Raw genomic sequence first — 11219 nt, 5'->3', positions numbered from 1 at the left:
AAACGGAAAAAATATAGTAACTTGGTTTATTCAAATTCAAAGAATCAAATAAAAACATTAAATAGTTGGTGGGGATTAAAGAGGGCACTTGTCATAATGAGCACTGGGTGATGCATAGAGGTGCTCAATCACTATATTTCACATCTGACACTAATATAACACTGTATGTCAACTAACTGGAATTTAAATAAAAAAAACAGTACAAGAAATGGAAATTACATTTACATTTTGAACATACATAAATAAATTCTAAATACTATTAGCTAAACAAATCTATGAGTATGTTAACAGTATTTATTCTGACTAGAAAGTATTTATTTCCAAAGTTAAGGGCAATTTAACATCAGTGAGCTAACAGTGTAATTCATTACATTAATGGACAAAGGAAAATAATGACATAGCTATCTCAATAGATGATGAAAAAATATTTGCAAATATAATCTATCAGTTAAAACTTAGAAAACTGAAAAAAGAGAACATCCTTAGTATAAAGAATAATGTATCTCAGAAACTTATAGAAACTTTATGCTGAATACTTAGAAACATACTAAAATCATAAGACATTTAAGGAGTGAATCTTAAAACTCTCTTAAAGAACATAAAGTAATAATTGAATAGGGGTGCCTGATGGCTCAGTCTGTTAAGTATCTGACCCTTGATTTCAGCTGAGGTCACTATCTCAGGGTTTTGAGATTGAGCTTTTTATCAGGCTCCACACTGTGGAGCCTACTTTAGATTTTTCTCTCTCCCTCTCCCTCTGCCCTCCTTTTAAATTTATATTTATTTATTTATTTTTACTTTTTTATTACAAAAAAGTAATAATTGAATAAATGAGTAGATTAAGGTTAAAAATAGCATAAATTTCCATTATGCAGGTATTATTTTTTCTTAAAATTTATCCATAAATTAAATAAAATCCCAACAAAAATCCCAACATGATATTTTGCAGGACCTAAGAAACATTCATACACATAAACCTAGACTAAAAATAAAATGTAAATAAATATATATACATAAAACAAATAAGGCTAATTTTGACAATGGAGAACAGGAATATCCTGTGTCTTTAGGATGGAGAAATACTTCCAAAATAAGATCCAAAAAAGCAAAACTATAAATAGAAAATTAATGGTTTTGAGTACAACATTTTTTTTAAACTTTCATTTAACAAAGAGAGAAAGATAAGACAGTTGGTTTATATAAAATGGCACATGATTAATAGTTTGGTTACCACAGGGAATCTTTAAAAGCAATTCTTTATTCTTTATCTCTCTTACGAGAGACAGGGAGTCCTAAGACAAATGAATGAGTGATGAACCTCAAATGGTTAAAAAATATATGAAGACATATTCAAACTCCATCATAATGAGAAAAATGAAAATTGAAGGCTTGAGCCACCAATCAGCACCGATAAGATTGGCAAAATTTAAGTCTGGATGGTTTCAAGTATCGGTCAGGAGGTGGGAAATAGGCAACCCTCGGTATTGCTGCAAAGAGTATAAACTCCACAGTGTAGTGGAGAGCAGCTTGGAAGCACTTAGAGCGATTCATTAAACCTGATGCCCCCAACACAGCCACTCCCGGACATATATCTGCAGAAACTTGTCTCAGTACTGCTTATCTTAGTAAAAAATTGAAGCTGACCTATATGGTCATCGATATAAGAAAAATGTGTTGAAGTTATCCAGTAGAATGCCATGAAGTTAGGTGAAAAAATAAATCAAATATAAACACACTGGAATGAGTAGACCCTAAAAACTGTACGAAGAGGAAAAATAAGAAATAGAGACTTCATAGCACAGTGTAATTTATGTAACATGTCCCACAGAAACAGTATTATTTATTACACAAAAACATATACTGAAGAATACATATCTAACATATTAGTGTGGGTGATTATGTCTGTATAGGAAAAAGGGATAGAGTGAGGGAAATATAAGTAAAAGAGAGGCCATGAACAGATCAAAGCTGAAAGTGGGCCAAACATGAGATATATGATGAACTCGGTATTTTGCTCCCCATTGTTAAGGAAGTATTTGAGAAAAATCAGAACATAGGCCACAGTCTTAATATACCCTTAGACCAAGCACTCACGGTTAAGTAACCAAAACTTAAACTGCTTTGATTTCCTTGAAATGCTGACTAAGACCTCACACAAAATAAGCTTTCTTCATGTCAGTGTGATCTCACAGCTTCCTAGCCAACACACTACAAGCAAGGAAGCTTATTTAAAGACAAGAAATACAGTTATCTAGTAACCAACCAAAATTAAAACAGAAACAAAAACAAGAAATTTACTCATTGATACACTATATAAACTGAGCTGTAACTACTGAAAGTCAAGCTTCTTAATGACTTCTTAATAAACTATATGTTTTCAAATAGTTTATTTATTGCTCAATAAACTATTCATATCAAGTGACACTCTCTTACTTTTCTATTGACAGAAGAAAGGAAATGATAGGAAGGAAAGAAAAACAAGGTGGGAAGAAATTGAAGAAATATTTGACAGTTATAGGAAAAGATCTCAAACATGATTAGCTGAGTATAAGTATATTGTATACGTAGGATGGACAGAGATAAGGCCCAAACCTGGCTCAACAAACTCAAGATATCTAACTGGAGTTACCACGGTCAGGTGAGAGGGTCCGTGATTTTATGCAACCTGGGATGGCCCTTTCTGAATCACAGTAAGGAATCCAGATTATACTGCGACATGTTTCTGCCTCAGAGCCTTTCTCAGGTGTCAGGAGGAGTGGGAGACACTGCCAGTTCTCTTTACTGCTCTGTTGGAGGCAGGTGTTGAGAAGAATCCTGAAACCACTAAATCTGAAGAACTCTCTGAGTTCATCTATTTTTAATGATTCCCAATCCTGGTGCTGCCTCAGAATTATCTAAAGATCATTTAAACGACATACGTCAAAATCCTACATCAGCTCTCTCAAGAAATGATCTCCAGGGATGGGTAGTGTGAATCTGTCTTTTGGCAAGCTCTTTTGGTGATGCCAACATAGCCAGACTGGCAATCAGCTGGAGAACTTGCTGTTGGGAACCATGCATCTATTTTACCTTCCACTCGGTGCAAAGAATCCTCCCAATAGCTGTCCAGCTCCTTCTAAAGAGATTCAAATAATGATGAAAGTGTAAGATCCCCACGTTTTGAGAGGATGGTGCAATCTTATATTCTCCTTGCAAAATAAGCTCTTTTCAAGCCCTCCCATGAGTAGGTTGCCAGTAATCGAACTGCACTAACTTCTACTTCTGTATATAACAGAGGTGTCTGAGACAAGAAAAAGTGAATTTTGCCAGATCATTGCTAGGTTCCAATGTTATGGAATTCTGATGTTATGTTAATCACAAGTGTAACAAACAGCCATTAGGAAGAAGAGTGAATAGCCCTTCGGGGGGCATCTGGTTATGAATAAATAGGTAGTAGGATTGTCTCTTGTCTGAAACCTGCTACTGAAGTTCTGTCTAATATGATTATACATTCCTTTAAAAGTCATCAATAACATATTTTGAATATTTAAAATGCACATGAAAAATGAAACTATTTTGACAGATTTACTCAAATTGTATGTAAATGTAATGCATATTTAATGCAAATGTGCATGTGGTTCTCTTAACTATTTCCTATGCTTCAGTGTGCCCCTTAGTAAAATGCTAATGGTTCATCTGTGCTTCTTTATTCTGTTCAGCAATTAATTATTAATACAACGTGTGGGTATGACACAATGGCTAGAAAAAAAGAAAGGACAGGAAGGTCCTTGACCTTGAGAATAATACATTCTAGTTGGGGAAAGATTATTTGCCCCCAAATCACCCAAACGAGCTCCTGTTTATGAAGTGCCTATCTTACATAATGCCACCACTCACAGACCTGTGAGGACTAAGAGGAACCCCTGCGAATTATCCTACACTCCTTTTTCACCTCATGCTCATGCCCAGTAAGTCACCAGCACCAGTTATCTTCCAAAGCCACTCCCTTGTCCTTCCAAGACTTCCTACTTTCAGCTCAGCAGGAAATGATGGGATAACTGTAAGAGCATCTCACCTGGTTTCTCTGCCCTCACTCATAATCCATGCTCTATTCCCCTGCCAGAGGATCTCTCCAAAACTCATGGCTGACTTGTGTTCAGAATTTTTCAGTGACTTTCTAAATAATACCCTAAATCCTTTGTAAAACATTTAAGCCCTTCATAAGTGTTCCCTAATTTGGCTCTTCTGTCACTTTTTAACTTGCTTCCTGTTCTCAGGTCATAAGCAATGATTTGCAATCACTTTAATGTACCAACAATCAAGCTTCTACTAATGATGTCTACATGTAATGGCTTCCATTTAGCCCACTCCCTTCCTCTTATCTACTTGGTGAGCTCCTATTCATTCTTCAGGAGTCAGCTCAAATTATCACTCTTCCCCAATATCAAGCCACATCATTCCCTCAGGTTGAGATAATAGCTGCCTCTAAGTGTTTCCAAAGAACTCTGAATATCTCAATATCTTTTTTCTTTTATTCCAATTGAGATAAAAAGAAAATCATATGCAACTCTAATAATATATACCTTCCTTTATGCCTGCCCCTTTCTTTAGTAACAAGCCCCATCCAACTTCCACAACCATCCAGAATAATATGAGGAACTAATTTAAGCTACATATGTACCCCTAATACTCCAAAGTAACAGCTCTTGGTAACTCCCTTATTATTCTATAACTTCAAGACTATGGGACAAGAGAGAATATAATTTGTTCATTTTGAAACCTCAATACATTTAATCATCCTGAGAATCTTTACCGCAAAAAGCTACTGTTATTGATGGAATTGTTTTCTATCTTTTGGGTGAGTTGGGAGCTGAGACCGGGTCAGGGTGTGAATATCTACTTTCTATGTTTCCTATTAGATTATATAGTTCTTTAGAGCATAGGCTAGGTTCTCCTCTTGCCCTGCTTTGCCAGAACCTAGCAGAAAGTTTGGCACATTCTAAGCATTCACTGGCTGTTGGATGGATGGATGGATGGATGGATGGACGGATGAATGGTTGGTTGGATGGATAGATGAAAGTGAATATAAAGTAGCTAGAAAGTTACTAGTTTCAAAGGACCAAGTTTCAAAGTTATAGTTTCTAGTTATAACTTGTTTCAAAGTTATAGTTTCAAAGGACCAAGTATAAAGGAGTTTGTTGTTTATCATTTTGTTTAGTTTTTCTAGGCTGATGGGGTCAGACTACTGAGAGAATTGACTAGATGGGAAAGATCACTCTGGCATAAGATAATTAAGGAAAGACTTCTTAGAACAGATGAGATTAGAGCTGGGTCTTACAAAAAAAAAAAAAAAAGAAAAAAGAAAAAAGAAATTAAATAGGCAGAGAAAATTAAAGAAAGCATTTGGGCTAAATTATAGATGGATACAGTGTTGTGAAGAGTAAAGGCCACATTAACTTCCACATGGGATGTATAGGGTCAAGAGTAGATATGCGTAAGGAACTCGACGAGTTACGCACTCAGTTCATCATAATTAGTATACAACCAGGGTTCTTTACCGATAACTCAAATGTTGGATATTATGGATACATTATAACAGTCAACAGGAACATCTCTGTATAATAGGGAAGAGTAGAAATTCAAGGTTTTCTCATAAATTGAATCTGCAAGGGACTAGAGAAAAGAGAAATATAATTTTCAAAAGGGAAATCTTAAGAGACTGTTAGTCCAAAGCTAAATATATAATCTTAAATGGTCATAAATAACCACTTTGATTTCACATTTCATTTGAAGGAAAAATACCTCAAGTTACCCCTAATGCTCAATTTGAGCCCTAGTTCAGAAATAATTCATAAAAGAATAATTGAATTATTTTAACATCTCATAGGAAAAGTTTGTTTTTTAAATTGATGACCTTCTAAAGTACCAACACCAAACAGGATGTGAACAGAAACACAATCAAGAATGGAGATTATGCTTTAATTTTCTGGGTACCACTAGTCCCTGGTTCTTCTCAAGCATAGGATGAATATTTGCTGAATGAATAAATGAATAAATCACCAGTACAAAGACAAGTGGGATTTGAAGATACCACAGAAGGAGCTTAAAGCATACTATTGACTGACCTATTAACCGTCAACTCAAGTATAAAGAAAAAAATTGGAATAAAGCTATGTATGAAATGTGAAGAATCCCTTTATATCCAATTATCTATAATTATAAAGAGTCAATCGAATGGTCTAGAAGGAACACAAACAAGAAAAAGAAAATTCCTTCTGCAATTCAAACATTGATCATTTTCAAGATCATTATAATTCAAATAAGACAAGTTACATTTGGGATTTTCCTACTTTATTCATCACAGAAAGATCTGCTAACTGCCCATGACAAACATCCACTGCACATCCATTTCCATCTTGCAATTTAGATCAAGTCTTTGTAGAAAATGAAAGCAACATAAAATATTCAGAGAACATCCATATCCCTTCAGGCTCAGGATGAGTTGAGTATCTCTGAAAATATTATGCAAATATAAATATGTTTTTCATGGGATAGGCCTTTTAGCTGGGGCTTTCAACACCTTGACGTCTTGGATAAAGTCAATGGATGAATACTTGAATTGGATTTATTTTTATTAGATGCTCGGTGAGGGTGCATCTAACTCTACCAAAGATATTGTCTACTTTCCCTCCCCACTAGCTGTTCAGATTTTCAATTTTAGTTATAAAACAATGCTACTAGGAATGTTCCCAGTGTTCTGGACATTATATGTCCAGTGTATGTATATATATATATATATATATATATATATATATATATATACTAAAGAGCACATTGAGCTGGGATATAGCTAATCTATTAATTTCAGTAGTTTCCACAATCAGTTCTGGTTACCACAGTGCAATTCATCATTTTATGATATCTGTTGATTGGTAAGATGAGGTAGACATCATTCATTTTTTTTTTTTTACACCATTCATTTTTTAAAAGTAGTCAGAGCCACAGACTCCCTGTTGGTCTATGCAAACTATGAATATGACAATCTCCACAGAGGAAAGGATTTGGGGATTTATTTTATCAGATTGTCTAATTGCTATTTGGGCTCACTAAGGTGAATAATACCTTATTCTGCAGGAAAACCATAATCTTATAGGACATATTTAAATCTCTTTTGAAACCAGAATAAAATGTTCCCCATATAAACATATTACTGCCTCTTTGATACAAGAAAATAAGCACCAATCTTCATCACTCCCATTGGAGAGAAGGAACTAATGATTCCTTTCTCCTATATCCCTTACTTGAGAGATAGGGGGGAAAATTCACAACCCCAGATCCCTTAAATTTAGCAGTCAACTCCATCCTCCATGGTCTCTACCATGTCTCTGTTCTGTCTGTTTGGACACTTATAAGAATTAATTAGTAGATTTTTGAGCTGGGGTATCACTATACAAATTTAGAATCCCAAAACTGAAGTTACAGATTAGTTTTTACCCTTCCAGGAAGAACTGCTTTTATGACAGTAGTGGCATATGTCTTTATTTGTCCCTTAGGTGCAACTGTTCTCAAATCAGAATTATCAGTTCCCAAATTACCCCCTATGAGGAGTATCTTTGTTTATAAGATTCAGAAGAATATTGCTTCATTGTAAGAAACTTCCCTCAACCCCATTAGCATCTAACATCTCTCCCTATACACCTAAAATACTCTAATGCTTTTCTAAAAAGGGAAATAACAATCAAGTTGGGTTTTTATTTTTTGTTTTTTGCCCCATATAAAATTCCTTTTAGGAAGACAAATTTATTATAGATTACAATTACTTTATCATGTTTTAGTTTGAGTGTGTGTGTGTGTTTTGGAAAATGACTTACTCTAAATTGCATCTAGTAAAGACTACTTAATACAATTAATCATTTGTCACCAAGAATTACTTACTTAAAAATAGAATTTGCTGAAAAGCATCACATCATTTTTTACTTGTGCCACCAAAGGTAATTGTGTAATTAGTAACTGGTTTACAGAAGCATGTTTTTCACATAATGCTGATAACCCAGGTCTAAATTGCCCTTTCTATCCAGGATCCAAAGGCACTTTATAAATCATTGTATTTAAGTCTCTACTCACACCTGCTCACGCCTACACATAAACTGCAAATAGGGTATATTTAAGGAGGCCATTTAATACCAGGATAACTACTGCATCGAATTCTCCACTGGAATGAAATGCAGCAAAGTTTTAACAGATGCTCAAGAATAATAGACACCAGTTGAGGTAAAGAAATAAAGAATGTCATCTCCAATTAAAACTACAGGAAAGATTTAGCAGGGAGCAATGCAATTATTCATTTGGATTTTGGCCAGGATACCAGAGCTAATATCCTTCACATTGGGAAACTTTTCCTAAAGCTTTAAAAACTCATTCATACCAGAATTGCACTTTATTATCTCAGCTAAAACAGAGTTTTCAGAGAAGAGAAGACAGATAGAAATGGTCCGTGTCAGCACATCAGTTTTAATCATGGTCCAATCTGTACCCCAATCGAAAACACCCACTTACTTCCAGAGGTTGAAAATGGGAGGGAACAGGAAGAATAGGCTATGAGCTGTGAGGTAAAGAATGAAGCAAGGGGGGCGCCTGGGTGGCTCAGTGGGTTAAGCTGCTTCCTTCGGCTCAGGTCATGATCTCAGGGTCCTGGGATCGAGTCCCGCATCAGGCTCTCTGCTCAGCAGGGAGCCTGCTTCCCTCTCTCTCTCTCTGTCTGCCTCTCCATCTACTTGTGATTTCTCTCTGTCAAATAAATAAATAAAATCTAAAAAAAAAAAAAAAAAGAATGAAGCAAGGAAAGGTGGTTAGAATGAGCGGATTAACATAAAGAACAGAGGTTGCAGGAATATGGCCCAAAGTAAACTAATCAAGTAGTCTTCTGCATTTCTGTACTGAATCCCCATTGTAAAAATGGCCTGCCAACAAGTTAACTGTGCAAATGATAATGGCATACCTGGAGAAGATCTTAGGAATGATGCCTGGTTTGTTGAAGAAGAAACTGAGGCCCAGGGAACGGAGGCAAGTACTCAGAGCTGTAGATAATTCCATGATACACTCAGATATTTGTATTTGGAAAATTACATGATTATGACCAAGGTCACTGCACACTTCAGATAATTCTAACCCTTGTCAGATGTCCCCAGTTGTTTAGCCCTGTGGGCAGAAGCCAGGGATATTCAAGTGTGTGTGTTTATATGGCTTAAGAGTAATCACCTTTCCAACTTATTATTTGAAGGATCAAAAACTATTCTCCATACCCTCGACTAGCAGATGGTGGGGAGAACATGAAAGCACAAAGTGACATGAGGAATAAATTGGAGAGAAACATTCATAATAACTATGATTAGAAGAATTGAGCACAGTCCGTAGGAAAATACAGGCCTGCCAAATCCAATTCCACTTTTACTTCAAACCGCACCCCCCTCTTCCACCTCTCTAAGCATAACACCCAGGGTCCTTAAACACTGAGTTGGAATTAAAATGGATTGTTTGCAGCTGCTCACATGCAGGCTTATTCTGGTGGCCCCGCCCAGTGTTCACATGTGGCTTCCCTTCCGAGGCTCAGTTCCTGCCAGGGAAGGCCATTTGAGAAACAACAGGGCTGCAAACAGAACAGAATGCATTTTATGAGTCAGCTTGATCCTCATCCATGGGCTGAGAGTTTGTAGTGTTAAGCCATTAGCCCCTATATCTGGTTTAAAAGGAACGCGCTAGCTTTGGTTTTCCCTCTAACCATAGTAGTTAGAGGACGCAGGCCTTTTTGCTCCTACAGTTTGGTTTCTGACAAGTCCCCCTTTTCCTCTGCCCATCTTCTATAAATTCTCTGATGGATGAATAGAATTTTACAGGAGAATAGGGATAAAGTACACATCCTATCTGACTTTAGCAGCTACAATCAAAACCCTGTTTTGAAGCGGTGGAAATGAAATTGTTCTTACATCTGGCCATCTGCAGCCAATGGGATAGTCAATGAGATGAGGTTGAAATATAGCACGCACACAGTAAGGATGCTGATCTAAACAGCGGGGGAAAGTGCAGGCCACAATGGAGAGGGGGCTCCATTTCTTCTAAGAGTAAGAGCTGCTTCAGCCTAACTGGTTCTTCACTTAGCACAATTCCACCAACAGGTAAGGGCATAATTCATGTATCTCTGGCTGAAAGTTAAAAAAAAAAAAAAAAAAAAAAAACAGTTTGCCTCCAGCTAGAGAAAAAACAAGGGATTAATTAAACCGTAAGCCCCCTTTTACAGGTGCTAACTATGGAATAAGATGTGGACAAAATCACTGAAAATCACTGATATTATTGCAAATACTGGGAACATTAGAAATGCTCTGCTTATAAAAATTTATTCTAGGATGGGTTTGACATTTCCCTCAACTTGCTTGTAAGACAAGAGGAAAACGTGCCAAGCTTTTCTTTTAGTTCTAAATTGTGGAGCTAATAGCCACATATTTAGATGCTAATAAAGTCCTTTTTATTTGATAACCATAACAGTGCCTTGTTCTTTCAAGAATGGCAATCATTCCATTTGGGGATCAGCTGTAGTACTTCCTAAAGCTAGATGGTGTGATTAGGCTAGCCATTTTTTTTTTTTTCAGGACTTCAAATAATTTCCCAAAAAGAGATGAGTCCGTATATAAGAAAGTATATTTTTGACTCCCTGACATTCAAGGTTTTACTTTTTTAAATAAATTTTTGAGAGAGAGGAATCTTTGAGATAAAGTGGGTGAAAAGTCAGTTATTCAATCTGTAAACACAGCACATACCATAGGAAAGCACAGTACTAGGAATGGGGGCATAGAAGAAACTAAATGAAACAAGTCGGGATGGTCCTGCAGAGGCTGGGTCGGAGCCAGCTGTTTCCATAGCACTGTGCTCTTGCTTCTCTCATGGGCATAGCCCTACCTGTCACTGTTTGTCTTTCCTTCTGGCTGGACTATGAGTTCCTTCATGAGAGCTTGATAGCTTTCATCTCTATATGTAGACTTTACTACTACTAGTGCCATATTGGGGAGGTACTTCAAGTGTATTGAATAAATAAATGTAGGTGGAAGTTAGTACCCATGATCATCAGGATTCTTTTGAATACTGATGTCTTAAATTCAGATATTCAGAGAATGAAGGATTAATGTAGTTAGGCTTCTTTCCTGAAGAGGATTGGGATGTGAATTCTCTGGTGTAGGGGAACTAACCGT

This window comes from Mustela nigripes, chromosome 2 (assembly GCF_022355385.1).
Source record: "Mustela nigripes isolate SB6536 chromosome 2, MUSNIG.SB6536, whole genome shotgun sequence".
Lineage (NCBI taxonomy): Eukaryota > Metazoa > Chordata > Mammalia > Carnivora > Mustelidae > Mustela > Mustela nigripes.
The sequence above is the reverse complement of the archived record's forward strand: the minus strand, read 5'-3'. Positions refer to the sequence as shown.